The sequence below is a fragment of the Pezoporus wallicus genome, unplaced genomic scaffold, assembly GCF_028554395.1.
Source record: "Pezoporus wallicus isolate ANWC-B61680 ecotype Strahan unplaced genomic scaffold, APGP_CSIRO_Pwel_v1 contig_6591, whole genome shotgun sequence".
NCBI classification, from domain to species: Eukaryota; Metazoa; Chordata; class Aves; order Psittaciformes; family Psittacidae; genus Pezoporus; species Pezoporus wallicus.
Window position 1 is genome coordinate 13,649 of NW_026640606.1, and position 18,446 is coordinate 32,094.

Sequence of the window (18,446 nt, forward strand, 5' to 3'; positions counted from 1 at the left end):
AGTGTGAACACTGCACACAGTCTCTCCTGCTCTGGAAGACTGTTACAAGAGATGGAGCCTGACATCATGGACCAGATGGACGCAACAGCTTTATAGCTACTGGTCCATGCACTTAGATAAGAGTGATGGTATATTGAAAATGTGGGATCTGAGCATGACGTGAATGGTATGGAATAAGGGGTGGATAATGTCCTGGGTTCAGCAGTAGCAGTCATGTTTCTCCTTCTTGGTAGCTGGTGCAGTGCAGTGTTTTGACTTTCGGCCTGGGAACAGAGCTGATAACTATGATGTTTTGGTTTGGCCAAGGACTTTGTGAGCCTCATGCTCTGCCAGGGAGGAGGGGAAGCCGGTTGGAAGCAGAGACAGGACACCTGACCCAAGCTAGCCAAAGAGGTATTCCATACCACAGCACGTCATGGCCAGGATGTAACTGGGAGTTAGCTGGAAGGGCTGGTAGACTGCTGGGTTGGAGGAGGTATCGGTCGGTGCTTGGTCGGGTTGGGGGGGGGGCGAGTTATAGGTCGGCTGGTGCTGAGGTGTTGTATTCTCTTCCCTTGTTATTTCCTTTATCATTGTTATTATTGGTGGTAGCAGTAGTGATCTGTGTTATACCTTGGTTACTAAACTGTTCTTATCTCAACCTGTGGGAGTTGCATTCTTTTGATTCTTCTCTCCATCCCGCCGGGAGTAGGGGGAGGGAAAGAGGGGGGGGGAGGAGTGAGTGAACGAGTTTCCTGACTGGGTTTAAACCACGACAACAGTGCAATAATCTGTCAGTAGTTTCCACAGCTATATCACCACCTAGGAGCCAAGAAGTTGAGATGCTGCAGGCAGATAGAGTGCATTTACACTTGTCAATTTCTCTGCTAGTTGTTAATATGCAACGAAAGCCATTAGGAGTTATTTGTCAAACCGACAGTAACTCTGTTTACTTTTTGGAATGTTTTTTTTTTTACCACATAGGGAAACGTAATTTGTTAAAATTCTTTTCAGATTTTGATCTACAGGAGCAAATTGCAACCCATTCAGGATGATAAAATCATTTTTTTGTTGATGGCTCTGTTAGCGTAAGTACTGACACATAACCACCGGAATGGTTATATGAGGTGCTTTCTTGAGGCGCCGGGAACCAGGGGTACGCACCCAAATCTGGTTCCGATTCCCGTCACATCGCGTTCGCAATTTATACACTAAAAATTTCGTAACTAATACATATTCAACACAGATTACATCATTTACTAATACATATGCATCAAAGATTGCTACATCAATCTATTACGACATCAGCCTTTTCTGCGCTTGCGCAGCCCCCTCTGGTGGTCGCCCTGATGAAGTAAGGAGTCTTCCTCAGATGAAGTAAGAAGTCTTCCTCAGGTTGTCCTCTTCACCTTTTCTCTACTTGGCTAGGTCCTAATCGTCTTGTGGACGTTAGCATTCTCTTATCTTCACCAGGATGTTTCTGGTATGCAGTTTTTGGCTATCTTAAACTTAGGTTCTGCTTGGGTAGAGTTTTACAATACATACACCCATACTCCCCTCACCATATACAGTTATGTTAGCTCTTGCTACCAAGGCTACCATTGTATTATTTAGTTACAGAGTAACTATGATACAAAACAGCAAAGTTACAACGTCTTCTAATATACAAAGCCTCACTATTGATTTATAAATTTCTCAAATATAATCATTTTACTATTTTATATGATTATTTTATTGTAAAAACTTCACCCTCTCTAACATTTTCCCCCTTTGAAAATACTTCATTTAACTTAAGCAAGTATTTTCATTCTCTTAGGTAGCTGTCTCCTGATAGGTAGGTGGAGGTGTGGGGTACTTTGGATGTTCCCTAGTTACTGCTCCTATGATTCGATGAGTCCAGGCACTGTTGCAAGTTATTTCCCTTCGGATACAAAAATACATCAGATATGTTATCAAAAATACAATTAATATTACAATTGCGGTTTGTGTGAGGGAACGAATCCATCCAGTAAGGTGAAGGCCCAGACTGTTAAATATTGTCCCTAGCCAATCTTGTTCAGCATTTTCTTTTTCTTTTCCTATTTCTCGTTCAGTGTTGGTTAGTTGGGAAATGTCGTGTTCTATATCTGCAGTCACATTAGGAATGTGCATACAGCAATGATCCACTCTGTCCTTTAAATATCCAGAGACACCATGTTCCTTAAGTAACAACATGTCTAATGCCATTCTGTTCTGCAAAGTCATTTTAGTTGTTGCCTGTAATTGCAAATTTAAATCTTTGAATCCTTTCTTTGTTATTCTGGCTAACCTTTTTGTTTGGCCAATCAGACTGTCAATCATCTCTATATTTTGATATGCCACTACTTGGGCAAATAGGGATTCAAAAGCCCATCCTATTTTGACTCCTGTGGAGGGCTCCTGCCAAGTGTTTTCATCATCACTGTTGTTATCACCTATATCTCTTTTTGTTTGAATCTGCAGGGTTTCTAATCTGCCTTTGAATGGTGACCTCTTCCAAATTGGACAAAGAGTTGGTAATCCTAAGGTGATTTCTTTAGCTTGACCGTCCACGGATAAGTGGGTAGTCCAAGTTCTATCACTTTCTGCCCAAACAAAACGTCCTATGCTACACACCGTAGAATATTTACAGTCTACATTGTCAATTGGAATCTGTATCACTTTTCCTCCAATTCTCAGTCCTCGACATGCACATCCTGCCATTAAAGCAACTTTAACTGGAGGTATTGTGATTTCTTCGGGGTCAGAGTCACAATCTAAAATTTTGGTACAATTCCACCAAGGAACATTTTTGATAACATCTCGACTAACTCTGTTTATGGACAACAAATTATTGATGTTTATGTTTTCTGTCACATTTTGCTTTCCTGTCCATTTAAGGCACCAAAATGTATTTCCAATATATTGAAATTTCTGCAAAATGCTCATTGACCAAGCCGTGTCCCAGTTTTGTTTTAAACCATTTGCTTTTTCACATTCCCGTGCTTTTTCTTGTTTGTTTATCTTCTTCCTTTTATTATAGACACACTTTCCCCACTCGTCTCTTATAGAGGTAAACTGAGCATTTTGGTATCTTTCACATACTGATTTTAATATCAAAATTGCAGGATCCCCAAAGACACCTTCTTCCTGATATTCTATCAATGTTATATTTCTCGTTACCTCTTTTTCCTGACAAGTGATTGTTCCGTTAATTTCTGAAAGTGAAAACGGTATTACTCCCCATTCAATTGGTTCTCCAGCTGCTTTGGGTATCGGCAAACATGCTGTTATTCTACTTGTGTTTTTCATTTTTGTGAAATCCTTAATCAGACCTATCATTAGGTTTTCCTCAGGATTTCGGCGATATGATTGGATTATCTGTGTGGAATTCACTGATCTTTTAGTTCTTTTTCCCATAACTTCGATTTCGCTGTGGCTAACTGCAGATTCAGTCCTATAGAACCGTTTACCTTTATAAGTGTTGGTCCCATCAGAATGGTTTCCGTGAACTTGCAGGTCAGAATGGCATCTTGTTTTAAGTTTTGTCAAACCATTTTTCTGAGAAATTCCTAGGATAGGACTAAATGTCAATTGTGTTAATGACCAAATGGCAATGAAAATTTTGTAACAAAACCCAGACATCTTATTTACATTTCAGCTTCAGTTTCGTAGGGTCTAGTATCTGTGTTTCCCAGACTTTTGGAACTCTTTTTACCCGCGTTTAATGTATCCAAGAATCCACCCCTTCTACCTTTACTGCAGTGAAGGTTGTTAATAGTACTTGATGAGGTCCGTCCCACCGTTCTTTTAATGGTTCCTCATTCCAATTTCGGATGTATACTTGATCTCCTGGCTGAATGTCATGCACTGGATTTTCCAAGGACAATGGCCTGTTCCACACCAGGGTGCTTCTCAGTCTGGTTAGGGTTTTACCTAGAGATAGCACATAATTGTAAACATCCTGATTTCCTTTAATGTGGGTATTGGGATTAGGTTCTGGTGCCTCATATGGTTTTCCATAGAGGATTTCATAGGGGCTTATTGACATTCCACTTCTAGGTTTTATTCTGATTCGCAACAAGGCTATGGGCAGTGCCTGTGGCCACTTTATTTTGGCCTCTTGGCATATTTTATTGATTTGCCTTTTTATTGTCTGATTCATCTTTTCCACCTGCCCACTAGATTGAGGTCTCCAGGGAGTATGTAGATTCCATGATATTCCTAGCAGTTTACTTATCTCCTGTACTATTGTTGCGATAAAGTGTGGGCCTCTGTCTGATGATATTCCTAAAGGAACACCAAATCGTGGAATAATTTCTCTGAGCAACCACTTTACTGTCTCTTTTGCCTGATTGGTGCGATAGGGAAGGGCCTCCGGCCATCCAGAAAAGGTGTCAACCCCTACTAATATTTGTACCCTTGTGTCTTTGGTAATTCTACAAAATCAATTTGCCAATAATCTCCTGGTTCCATCCCTACTCTGATCCTTCCCATTTCAACCTGTTTCCTTACTATTGGGTTATTTTTCAAACAAATTTCACATTTTGACCCTACTGATTTTGCCATGGTTAACATCTGTGTGGAAATTATTCCTCGCTTTAAATAAGTCACCAATGCTTCTGCACCCCAATGACATTTCTGATGTTCGATCTGTAGAATTTTTTGCATTATAGCTGGTGGCACTATTATTTGTCTGGTTACTGTTGTATACCATTCTTCAGAATTCTTTTGAGCCTTTAAAAGTCCTGCCAATTTCTCATCTTCCTTTGAATAGTTTGGCTCTTGTGAGAGATAGGTATGGAGTGGGCTTACCTTGAGAGGTATCAGTGCCATTATATTCCGTACCTTCCAGGCCACCTGTCGAGCTGTCCGGTCTGCCAATGTATTTCCTTCAGATATCTTTGAAGTTCCTCCTTGATACGCTTTGCAATGCATGATGGCCACCTGTTTAGGCTTTTGCACAGCAATTATTAATTCCAAAATTTCTTTTTGATATTTTATATTAGTCCCTTGAGAAGATAGAAGCCCTCGTTCTTTCCATAATGCTCCATGTATATGCACTATACCGAACGCGTACTTTGAATCTGTCCAGATATTTACCTTTTTGTTGTTACTCAGTTCCAGTGCTCTCATAAGAGCTATGAGTTCAGCCCGTTGTGCTGATGTTCCAGGGGTAGCACTTTTGCTTCAATTATCTTTTGCTGTGTTGTTACAGCATATCCTGCATACCGTGTTCCATTCTCCACAAAGCTGCTACCATCTGTGAAAAGTTCCCAGTCAGGTTGTTCAAGAGGTTCATCCTTTAAATCTGTTCTAGTTGCATATGTATGCTCGATGACCTCTATACAGTTGTGTTCAAGCGTCCCTTCTTCTAGGTCCGTTCCTAGAAAGGCTGCTGGATTTAACAGGTTAGTAGTCTTTAAGCTTACATCATCTTGTTCTGTTAAAATTGCTTGATATTTCATCATCCTGCTAGGGGATAACCAGTACCCCCCTTTTTGTTCCAAGACGATTGTCACCATATGTGGCACAAACACTTCCATGTGTTTTCCCAAAGTCAGTTTTCTGGCCTCCTGTATTAGAACAATAGTCGCTGCTACTGCTCTCAAACATATAGGCCATCCCACACTTACCAGGTCCAGTTGTTTTGAGAAATATCCTACTGGTCTCTTCCAGCTTCCAAGTTTCTGAGTTAACACTCCCAGCGCTAATCTCTGTCTCTCATGGACGAATAACTGAAAGTCCTTTTGTCAGATCTGGGAGTCCCAAAGCCAGAGATTTCATTAATGCCTCTTTCAGTTTCTTAAAGGCCTCTTTCTGTGGTTTATTCCAAACAAAAACAGGTGATTTTTGGGCCTCATACAGGGGTTTAGCAATGAGTCCATAGTCCATTATCCATAATCTGCACCACCCTGCCATACCCAAAAATGTTCCTAACTCATGTAGGTTCCGCAGTTCTGGAATGGCACAAATTGCCTCTATGCGATTTATTCCCAGCTTTCGCTGCCCTTGTGAAATTTCACATCCTAAGTACAACACAGTTGTGCATGCAATTTGCGCCTTTTCTTTTGAGACCTTATACCCGTTCAGGCCTAGTTGGTTTAAGATTTCAATAGTCACCTTTATGCATAACGATTTTTGTTCTGTTGCAATAAAGATGTCATCTACGTATTGCAATAAGAGATATTGTGATCTCGGTACCTGTACCTTTCCTTGAGTGGTCCATGCCTCCAGTTCCTTAGCCAATTGGTTTCCAAATAGGGTCGGACTGTTCTTGAATCCTTGTGGAAGTCTGGTCCATGTCAATTGTGTTTTCCGTCCATTCTGTGGATTTTCCCATTCAAATGCAAGCAGTTTCCTGCTACTTTTTTGTCAAGGGGAATGCAGAAGAAGGCATCCTTTAAATCAATTACTGTAAACCATTTATATTTTTCCTTCACAGATGTTAGCAATGTATAAGGGTTTGCCACCACCGGGTGGATGTCTTTTGTTATTTCATTTATTGCCCTCAGATCCTGTACTAACCTATATTCACCATTTGGTTTTCTTACTAAAAAAAAAAAAAAGGAGGGTTATATTCTGATTCACATTCTTCCAAAATTCAATATTTTAAAAATTTCTCAATTGTTTTTAAAATCCCATATCTTGCTTCTAGCTTCAGTGGATATTGTTTAATTCTTACTGGCCTAACCCCATCCTTTAGCTCCACTATTACTGGTTGAGTTGCTTTTGATTTTCCCAGGATTTCTGTTTCCCAAACTACCGGTATTACAGCCTCTTCTACCTCCTTTGGGATTTGAGCAATAGTCTTTTCTTTAAGAACCAAAATCTGTCCTGCTTTTGATTCAGGGATTTGCATTATTAATTCACCATTCTCAAAAATGATCATTGCATCCAATTTGGCCAATAAGTCCCATCCTAAAAGGGGAATGGGGCATTCAGCTACATATAGAAATTCATGTGTTAATTCCTTCCCTCTAAATCGCAGATCTAGGGGCTGCAAGAATGGCTGTATTTCCTCCTTCCCTGTGGCTCCCACAATTGTTGTAGTTCTTTCCCCTAACCTCCCATGTAAATCATTTAAAACTGAATAGGTAGCCCCTGTGTCTATTAAAAACTTCACTTCTTTTTCTCCCAATTGGATTTTGAGTTTTCATAATCATTTTCATTACACGGGCTACTTTATCAGGGTTTTCTCTATATGTTCCTGCTGATTGTTTCCAGATGATTAAATCTCCAGGCAAGAAAGGTACCTTAACATACACCAGGCCCTCAGCTCCCACCCCCTGTCTTAAAGGCGCCAGCACTGCTTTAGGTAGCTGGATTCACAGTTTTCCTTCCCGATTTCCCCTCCAGCGAGTTCTGTGTGAAACCAGAGTAGCGGGGAGGGTTGCCCTCTGATCTTCCCTACGCTGGCAACTTCCCATGCTTTCAAGATCACTATCACTCTCTTCCTCACTGTCATCTTCTCCCCCCCCCTCCTCCATTTGAAGCCGGTGGGGCTGATGGGGTCACTACTAAATCCAGACTTTCAATGTCCCTCTGGTGTTGTAAACTGTTGTCTACAGCAAGGCATTGCATATACATTTTTGGTAACACATCCCTTATACTGTTGATTAGCATTTACCTTCACATCCATTATTCCACAGGATTTTTTTTTTTTTAATTTTTTTTTTTTTGCCACTCATCATTATTTCTTAAAGCAAAGAATAGATAAACATATGGTACCTCATCCCATTTTCCTTCCCTTTTACAAAACAACATCAGCTGCAATATAGTATTGTACTGCAGAGTCCCATTTTCAGGCCACTTTTCCTGATCCCCTAGTTCATACTGTGTCCACCAAACGTTACAATAATCAATCAATTTACTTTTCCGCATACTTTTCCCAAATCCCCCTTCCTTCCAATGGCTTAGCAGACAGCCTAGTGGAGAGGACTTGGGAATTGGCAGCATCTTGTGAGTACAAAGGAGTTTCCTTTTGTACCACAGATCCTAAGGAAAACTGTTTTCCTTTACACCACTAAGTTACAACACTTATTTACACTGATGCTGTTCCTGCAGCATAAATACCAATACCAAACCACGTTTGCCGAACCTGCAGAGCTTTCGCTACTGTCTAACGGACGGCGCCTAGCCTTTTACCCCGAGAGCTCTCTAGCCCCAACCAAGCGCAGCTTTCGCTGTGTCTAACAGGCAGGCTTTACTACTAGCCCAGCCAAACGCAGCTTTTTCGCTGCGTGTAACAGGCAGGCTTTTACCAGACCTTTACCAAAGGTCAATACCATACACTTACTAGAAATCAGTACCATAACCCAGATCAAAAGCACCTTTCTTACCGTATCAGACGTCCGTCGTGAGCAGCGGAGGTCGATCACGGTCGATGGCTCCCCGAGAATTTCTCGGTGCCGGCTGGAGCAGGATCGAAACGCGATCCGCCTCAGCACTGCCCGCGAGGTCCCACCTGGGTCGCCAAAATGTTAGCATAAGAACTGACACATAACCACTGGAATGGTTATATGAGGTGCTTTCTTGAGGCGCCGGGAACCAGGGGTACGCACCCAAATCTGGTTCCGATTCCCGTCACATCACGTTTGCAATTTATACACTAAAAATTTCGTAACTAATACATATTCAACACAGATTACATCATTTACTAATACATATGCATCAAAGATTGCTATATCAATTACGACATCAGCCTCTTCTGCGCTTGCGCAGCCCTCTCTGGTGGTCGCCCTGATGAAGTAAGGAGTCTTCCTCAGATGAAGTAAGAAGTCTTCCTCAGGTTGTCCTCTTCACCTTTTCTTTACTTGGCTAGGTCCTAATCGTCTTGTGGACGTTAGCATTCTCTTATCTTCACCAGGATGTTTCTGGTATGCAGTTTTTGGCTATCTTAAACTTAGGTTCTGCTTGGGTAGAGTTTTACAATACATACACCCATACTCCCCTCACCATATACAGTTATGTTAGCTCTTGCTACCAAGGCTACCATTGTATTATTTAGTTACAGAGTAACTATGATACAAAACAGCAAAGTTACAATGTCTTCTAATATACAAAGCCTCACTATTGATTTATAAATTTCTCAAATATAATCATTTTACTATTTTATATGATTATTTTATTGTAAAAACTTCACCCTCTCTAACAGCTCTGGAAAACCTAGCAAAGCTGCTGTAGTTTGGTTTGAAAATTATTCCTGTCAACCCTCTGTTATACATGCAGATGGCTCTATGCATCTAGTTGAAATTGCTGTAGTCTTACATGAGCTACAGCTGTTCCCTGAAGAATCCTCAAATAGTGTTTGTGTCTCAGAGTATGCTGTTAGATTGTTATCACACCTTCCTCAAAGTATGTTAAAATAAATCGATAACTGTGCACTTTTTGACATTTTGCTGAAGCTAAAACATTGTTTGGAAACTAGGAATTATTCTGTTTTCACTGGACATATTAGATAGCATTCCAACCTGCCTGGCCCTTTAACTGCAGGTAATGACATCGCAGACTCCTTCACTGTTAACACTGTGCAGTTTACTTCTGCAGCTGCTTCACATTCCTTTTTTTATCATAATGCCTCTGCTTTAAAGAAACAGTTTAACCTGTCTTTTTCTCAAGCAAAGCAAATTGTCAGGTCTTGCTCTGACTGTCAGTCAACAGCTCAATCCTCATTTGCGATGGGTGTAAATCCTCGTGGCTTAAAGGTGAATGAGATTTGGCAAACAGATGTTACATGCATTGCTTCCTTTTGTGTCGTGCCTTTAAATATGTGCATGTGTCTGTTGACTCATTTTCACATATGATTTCAGCTTCTGCCCATAAAGGAGAGAAGACTTGTGATGTTATCTGATATTTAACACGTGCATCTGCTACTTTAGGAATTCGTTCCCAGTTGAAAAAGGATAATGGCCGTGTATATAATTCATTAGCGTTATCAGGATTTTTATAGCAATGGGGTGTCACGCATGTCACTGGTATTCCCCACTCCCTTACAGGCCAGGGGATTGCAGAATGATCTCACGCTGTTCTGAAATCCATGCTACAAAAACAGAAAAGGGGGGATATGGTCACTCAAGAACAATTAGACAATGCCATCTATACGCAGTATTTTTTAAATTGCTTTCAGTCTTCCATGAATACTCCTGTCACTGCAGTACAATGATGTTTTGGCTCTGATAGTCCACCTTCAGAATGTGCTAAAGTGAGGTATCATGACCCTTTGGGACCGCAAAAATGGGAAGGGCCTGTGGAACTGATAACCTGGGGGAGGTGGTATGCTTGTGTCCTCCTACCTACAGGTCCACAGTGGCTGCCTGTGGCATACAAAAGACGGACTCCAGTTATGTGTGCCTGCAATGTAGCTATTATGTGTAGCTATTATTAGAGGCTGTGATATTGTGTATAAACCACCTGTATTTAATAGCCATTTGCTAATAAGAAACTACACCTTGTATCCTTTGGATTTGTCACTTGTAAAAGAGATGTTAGAGCATGCAAATTTGCAGCAGCTGCTAGAAAATGCTAAGGCAGAAGCCAGAAAAATCCTAATAACTGGTAGTGTTATAAAATAGGCAATGGAATGAATTAAGAGGGTGGGAGAACCCCACTGGTAGGAAATTTATTTGGCTGGTCCTACTGATGAGAAGGGTTAACCGATGTACAGGGGGGTTAGGGGTTAAGCCTCTTGCTTAACAATGTTACTGCTTATTCATGCTTTCTCAACAAATGCATGCTCAACACTTATCATGCTTGCTGGAACAGGGTGAGAGGACCAAGGCTATTGATAAGAGGAAGGAACAGTAACTCCTGTTCTCTGGACCCCTAAACCAGCTGAAATCATCTTTGCGGTTTGGACAGTGGCTAAATCACCAGGGAACATGTGCAACGACTAGAGATGAAAAGTTCAGGTAAGACTCGTTTACTTCATCTTGAGACCCTCACCCATGACCACCAGGAGACACTACGCAAGCAAGGACCTTTTACTTCATTATAATATGAAGCGAGATAGGTCATGAATATGTATAGGTGTGTTGTGTAACCTCATGAATATGTAATAATTTAGAGGATAAATATGAAGGAGAACAATGCTGAGGTGTGCATGCCTTTGGAGGAGCAATCCCCCATGCGCCTCAGTGCTGAATAAAGCATACCTACTTTACAACCTTAACTAGTTGTGGAGTCTACCCGTGTATCGCTTCACTGCCACCAGCATCTTTAAAGCGCTGCTGCATCCTGTAGTAGCTAATATAAATCTGTGTGTGCTTTGCCATGATAGCGACTTGTTACTGTATGAAGCAGGTGAAACTCTGCACTGATAACAAGGTGCAAGCCCTGAAGTTGGCCAAATGCCTCCTACCATAGTCAAGGGCAAGACTGGGTTGGCCTCTGTGATTGCCACCAAGAAGAACCTTTAGCTCCGCTGTTGGCTGCAACCTAGTAGGCACTGAGAAGTGGGGACACATGCCATGGCAGACCTTGATGTGAGGGATAGCCTCATCTGTTATAAGAGGGCCATCCAAGAGGGAAGGGCAGGACAAGCAGCCTGCGGTTGGCACTAGAGATGAGTTAGTCCAAATCCCCTGCTCAAGCAGGGTCACCTAAACAGGTTTCATCATCCTCACAGTAAAAAAAAAAAAAAAAAGCAAAAGTTAGCAAGCATAAGTAACTATTATAAGTAATAATAATATAATAAGTAACTATTGTATTTGAACTTTCCATCTTTAAAGGCTAATGTCAAGAAACTTCTTGTGTGATTTAAGACTCCTCAAGCAGTGAAGAGGATAAGGAAAGCCAAGGACTGTGTTTTTAGAAGCAACAGTGTGGAAGATCAATGGACAGCACACCGATTAATGTAATCAAGAGCTGACCTTTATTCGTACAAAATCCATGCCTTTTATAGAATTTCTTACATGCACTTACAGTGATTTGGCATATTATGATTGGATACATGTCTTGAAGACCCTTAGTGACTAACATATAATTGGTTAAGCACAGGTGTGAGAACTTGACCTCAAAAGCTTGCCAACAGTCCACAGTTGTCATAACTCAATGAATTCCAGCTTCTTCTTATCTTGCTTGCTTAAGCTTCCTTGGGCCTCTCATGGCCTTGCTGTATCTTTCAGGATTATTCAGAGTTTATGTACCAATTATCCATTCTCCTGTGAGAACACTGCCTCCACACAACAGCATCTACCTCCAGGTTCCCAAGATTCCCAGTACATCTGGCCAATGCATTGGTGAGATCTTGTCTTTGGAGCATGGCCATCACTGCTTTGCTTTGCTTTTCCTCCATGTCACCTAGAGACTTGTTGCCAACTTGTGAAGAACCAAAGCCAAAGTATTGTTCAAAACAAAAAAGGGGGAGATGTGGGAACTGCAAGCCATCCTGTTCGCACTATGTGGATAATTAAAGAAGAAGAAGAATTGCTGATAGTGCACCTGGGTCTTGAATAAGCCAGGGAGTATTTGGGTGCAAGTTCGGGCTGGGAAGCAGCCTGAGGAGTGATTGTTTATAGAATGGAATTTATAGTGATTGAAAACAGTCACTGGGAATGATGTACTTGCTGTTTGGCTTCATGGCTCGTACCCGTATCTGTATGCTATATATTACCATGCTTGAGTGAATAAAGTAGACCTCGTTGTGAAAGCAGTGTATGTGTGTGTTTAGCCTCTTTCTTTACAGATGAACAAAAATAGTTCAAGGAAAGTGATCTTCCCCATTATCTGTGGAAGAAACTGAAAATTACAAAAGGTAATTTTAGGAATAAATAAAGGAATAAATAATAGGAATAAATAAAGGAATAAGTAATTTTCTTTTGATCAGTCCTTTCTTTCAATCACATCATGAAATAGCATAACTTCTTGCTTAACTCAGCAAGATTAAGCACATTTGATTCAAAAAATTAAGATGGAGGTGATTTTAAGACAATTTAAACTAATATGTATTAGAAAAATTGCCAGAATTGAGGGCTCAATTGACTAAAAACTTGTGGCAGTCAGAAAATTACCTAAAATCTTAGTATTTTGAAAGGAAAAAGAGAGATAGTCCTAAAAGTTGAAGTTTGCCTATAATAATGTCCCAGCCTCTGCCACTGAGTCTTCATCCTCCATCTTTTAAGCCTTTTCAGTTCTTTGTTTCTCAGTTAATACTGCTGAAAGCCTGTTACTGTTAGTCCTGAAAGTGCCTGGATTACATTTTAAAAACGTCTCAAAAGACCTTGCTTTTCACTAACTCAAAAGACAAAAAAAAATAGTTTGTATTTGAATTCAGTGGTTTGCATGAAAATATAGATGTTCACTCAATTTTAAGCACAACATAAATCAGCAGAGAAAATATTGTAGGTTTTGGCACCTATCTCATGCTGCTTGTGTGAGCCCATTGGGATTTCCCACTAAGAAGAAGTAATCTTCCCTTGGGATTCATCTGCCCAGGAATGTACCATAAAATGATAAAAATGGACAGCTATAAAGAACAATGAGACATAGAATCACAGAATTGTTAGGGTTGAAAGGGACTTCCAGAGATCATCTAGTCCACCCCCCTTGCCAAGGCAGGGCCACCTAGAGCAGGTTACACAGGAACGCATCCAGAAAAGTTTTGAATGTCTCCAGAGAGGGAGACATCACAACCTCCCTGGCAGACTGTTCCAGTTCTCTGCTGATGAAAAGGGTTAACAAATGCACAGGGGGGTTAGGGTTGAGCCACTTGCTTAACAATGTTACTGCTTGCTCATGCTTATCGTACATGGCATTTGCAATGTACAAGAGGATAGATCAAACCGCTTACTTAACAATGTTACTGCTTGCTCATGCTTATAGTACTTGCAATGTACAAGGGGATAGATCAGAACGCTTGCTTAACAGTATCATTGCTCACTCATGATTATGCTAGGACAAGATATAAAGACATAGCTATTGTCAAGAAGTAGGGACTGTGTCTTGATTCCTGTCCTTTGGACGCCTCCGTGTATGCTAGAACTAGATATAAGGACATAGCTATTGTTAGAAGTAGGGACCATGACTTGATTCCAGTCCTTTGGACGCTTAGGCCAGCTGAAATTGGCTCTGCGCTTTGGACAAAGACCAAGCCTCCAGGGAGCATGCATAACGACCAGAGATGAAAAGTTCAGGCTCAAGGAAGACTCTCTTACTTCATCTCTTTATATTTACCTAGAATATAAAATTACTGCTGGACAGCAAACACTGGGACAACACTGAAAAGAGACAATATGTCAAACACCAAAACGCCAGGCAGTGAAAGAATTATGGATAGTGTAGATTGTGAATCTACAATTATAGACTAATTGTTAAGCCTCTATATACACTAATCATAAAAAAAAAACAGTAAGAATCTTCACTGGACAAAAGAAGCCACTCAAGCCTTCCACCAGCTGAAGAATGCTCTCATGTCAGCTCCAGCTCTAGGACTTCTAGACGTGAGTAAACCATTCTTTCTATTCTCCCATGAGAAACAAGGAATTGCTTTGGGGATATTGACACAGAACCTGGGTCCATACCGATGAACAGTTGCTTATTTTTCTAAGCAGTTAAACACAGCAGCCAAAGGGTGTCCCAGAAGCCTTAGAGCCGTTGCAGCAGTCGTGCTAAATATCCAAGAATCATGAAAATTCACCTTGGGCCAGAAAATAACTGTGATAGTATCCCATACATTGTCCGCAGTGCTGGAAATGAAAGGCAGACACTGGCTTTCCCCTCAGAGGTTCCTCAAATAACAAGCCGTCATAGTTACCACAATCTCTACGTCATCTTGTTCCACTAACTTTGTCAACCCAGCTTCTTTCCTCAGTGGAAACGAAGGAGAACCGGTACACCATGATTGCCTAGAAACCATTGAGGCCACATACTCCAGCCATCCAGACCTGAAGGACACCCCTTTGGGTGACGCAGAAACCTGGTTCACTGATGGGAGCAACTGTGTCATCAGTAGAAAACGACATGCTGGATATGCAGTTACCACCTGCAGAGCGGTAATAAAATCTGGACCTTTGCCAATAAGCACCTCTGAACAAAAAGCGGAACTAAGTGCTCTAACTAGATCGTTAGAAATAGCAAGAGGAAAAAATATAAACATCTATAGAGGCTGAATAAAAAGCATACCTACTTTACAACTTTAATGAGTTGTGTAGTCTATCTGCACATCACTGCCACCCTCAATGTAAAGTTCATCCTCATACTGAGGAACTGCACTCCCGGCCTCAAAGATCATTAATATATCGCAATACCTAATTTCTGCAGCAGCACAAAAGGGCATCTCTGAAGTCATATCTGATTTGGAAAGTGAAAAATAATTTCCAGAACTCATTCCCTATATAATTCACCAGTTTGGGCAGTCAGGAATCCAGATGAAAGGTGGCAATTAACAATCGATTACTGGTGTTTAAGTGCTAATATAGCTCCCTTGGCAGCTTCAGTACCAAACACTGCAAACTTAACAGGTACTTTGCAAGCAGCTGCACACCCATGGATGGCAGCACTAGATGTAAAGGATCTTTATGGTTCCTTTACAAGAGGAGGATAAAGAGAAATTTGCTGTTACTTGAGAAGGTACACAATATACCTTTAAAAGGCTTCCACAGGGAAGACTTTTCACAGCAAAAAGGATTTGAAAGGTTGTTGTAACACTAACGGGTCTGTATTTTTAGGGACCTATCTGTAGTTTGGAATACTTTAGTGTGTCCTTCAGTTAATTTCATTTCTTCTGCAACCCCAGTTAGGTAGGCATACTGTTTTCGGACAGTTGGTTTTTGTCCCATACTGCTGTTGCTGCTTGCCCTATGTCATTGCGGGAATCTTTAGACATAATATATCTATATATTAGATATATAGATATATAGACATATATCTATATATTAGATATAATTAAGATATTATATCTATATTAGTACAGGGTAACAGGAAAAGCTTCTAAAGGTATACTTAAAAACAAAAGACAGACTAGGGACAATGTGTGCCCTCTCCAGAAAGAAATGGAAGAATTGACTAAACTGAATTTCCGAGCTCAAGATCGGAGCATCCCGACACGTAGGAAGTCAAGGAAGAGGGCCAGGAGACCTGCGTGGCTAAATAGGGAATTGCTGGGTATGCTCAAGTGGAAGAGGAGAGTTTACAGGTCATGGAAGGAGGGGCTGGCCACTTGGGAGGAATATAAGGCTGCTGCTAGAGGATGTAGGAAGGCAGCTAGGAGGACTAAGGCCTCCTTAGAATTAAAGCTGGCGAGAAGGGTCAAGGACAGCAAAAAGAGCTTTTTCAAATACATGGCAGACAAAACTAACACCAGAGGCAATGTAGGCCCACTGATGAACGGGATGGGTGCCCTGGTGACAGAAGATACAGAGATGGCAGAGTTACTGAATGCCTTCTTTGTCTCTGTCTACTCTGCTGCAGGCAGTCCTGAAGAGCCCTGTACCCCTGAGACCTTAGATGAAGTCAGGTCAACGGAGCGGTTTGCCTTAGTCGATGAGGAATGGGTTAGAGACCAGTTGAGCAATCTGGACATCCATAAATCCATGGGTCCAGATGGGATGCACCCGCGGGTGCTGAGGGAACTGGCGGAAGTCATTGCTAGACCACTCTCCATCATCTTTACCAAGTCTTGGGAAACGGGAGAGGTGCCTGAGGACTGGAGGAAAGCAAATGTCACTCCAGTCTTCAAAAAGGGCAAGAAGGAGGACCCGGGTAACTATAGACCGGTCAGCCTCACCTCCATCCCTGGGAAAGTGATGGAACACCTTATCCTTGGTGCCATCTTAAGGCATATCAAGGATAAGAGGGTTATGAGGGGCAGTCAACATGGCTTCACCAAGGGGAAATCATGTTTGACCAATCTCTTAGCCTTTTATGAGGACATAACATGGTGGATGGATGATGGCAGAGCAGTGGATGTGGTCTACCTTGACTTCAGCAAAGCATTTGACACAGTCTCCCACAGCATCCTCACAGCTAAAATGAGGAAGTGTGGACTGTATGACCAGGTAGTGAGGTGGACTGTGAACTGGCTGAAGGAGAGAAGCCAGAGAGTTGTAGTCTATGGGGCAGAGTCTAGTTGGAGGCCTGTAACTAGTGGAGTGCCTCAAGGGTCAGTACTGGGACCAGTATTATTTAATATATTCATCAATGATCTAGATGAGGGAATTGAGTGTACTATCAGCAAGTTTGCTGATGACACTAAGCTGGGAGGAGTGGCTGACACGCCAGAAGGCTGTTCTGCCATCCAGCGAGACCTGGACAGGCTGGAGAGTTGGGCAGGGAATAACTTGATGAAATATAACAAGGGAAAGTGTAGAGTCCTGCATCTGGGCAGGAACAACCCCAGCTTCCAGTATAGGTTGGGAAATGACCTGTTAGAGAGCAGTGTAGGGGAGAGGGACCTGGGGGTCCTAGTGGACGACAGGATGACCATGAGCCAACACTGTGCCCTTGTGGCTAAGAAAGCCAATGGCATCCTGGGGTGTATTAGAAGGGCGGTGGTTAGTAGGTCGAGAGAGGTCCTCCTTCCCCTCTACTCTGCCCTGGTGAGACCGCATCTGGAATATTGTGTCCAGTTCTGGGCCCCTCAGTTCAAGAAGGACAGGGAGCTGCTGGAGAGAGTCCAGCGCAGGGCAACAAAGATGATTAAGGGAGTGGAGCATCTCCCTTATGAGGAAAGACTGAGGGAGCTGGGTCTCTATAGTTTGGAGAAGAGGAGACTGAGGGGTGACCTTATAAGTGTCTATAAATATATAAAGGGGGAGTGTCACGAGGATGGAGCCAGGCTCTACCCAGTGTCAAACAATGATAGGACAAGGGGTAATGGGTACAAACTGGAACACAAGAGGTTCCACTTAAACTTGAGAAGAAACTTCTTCTCAGTGAGGGTGACGGAACACTGGAACAGGCTGCCCAGGGAGGTTGTGGAGTCTCCTTCCCTGGAGACATTCAAAACCCGCCTGGACACATTCCTGTGTAACATTATCTAGGTGTTCCTGCTCCAGCAGAGGTATTGGACTAGATGATCTTTTGAGGTCCCTTCCAATCTCTAGCATACTGTGATACTGTGAATTTTGAGAAGGCTGAGGTACTTAATGACTTCTTTGTCTCAGTCTTCACTGGCAAATGCTCTGACCACACCACCCAAGTCTTGGAAGGCAGATGTGAGACTGTGAGAATGAAGACCTTAGGCCCACTGTAGGAGAGGATCAGGTTTGAGACCATCTTAAGAACCTGAATGTGCACAAGTCCATGGAACCTGATGAAATCCATCCACGGGTCCTGAAAGAGCTGGTGAATGAAGTTGCTAAGCCACTGGCCATCATATTTGAAATATCATGGCAGTCAGTTGAAGTTCCCAATGACTGGAAAAAAGGAAATATAACCCCCATCTTCAAGAAGGGAAAATGGATGACCCAGGGAACTACAGACCAGTCAGTCTCACCTCTGTGCCTGGCAAAATCTTGGAGCAGATTCTCCTG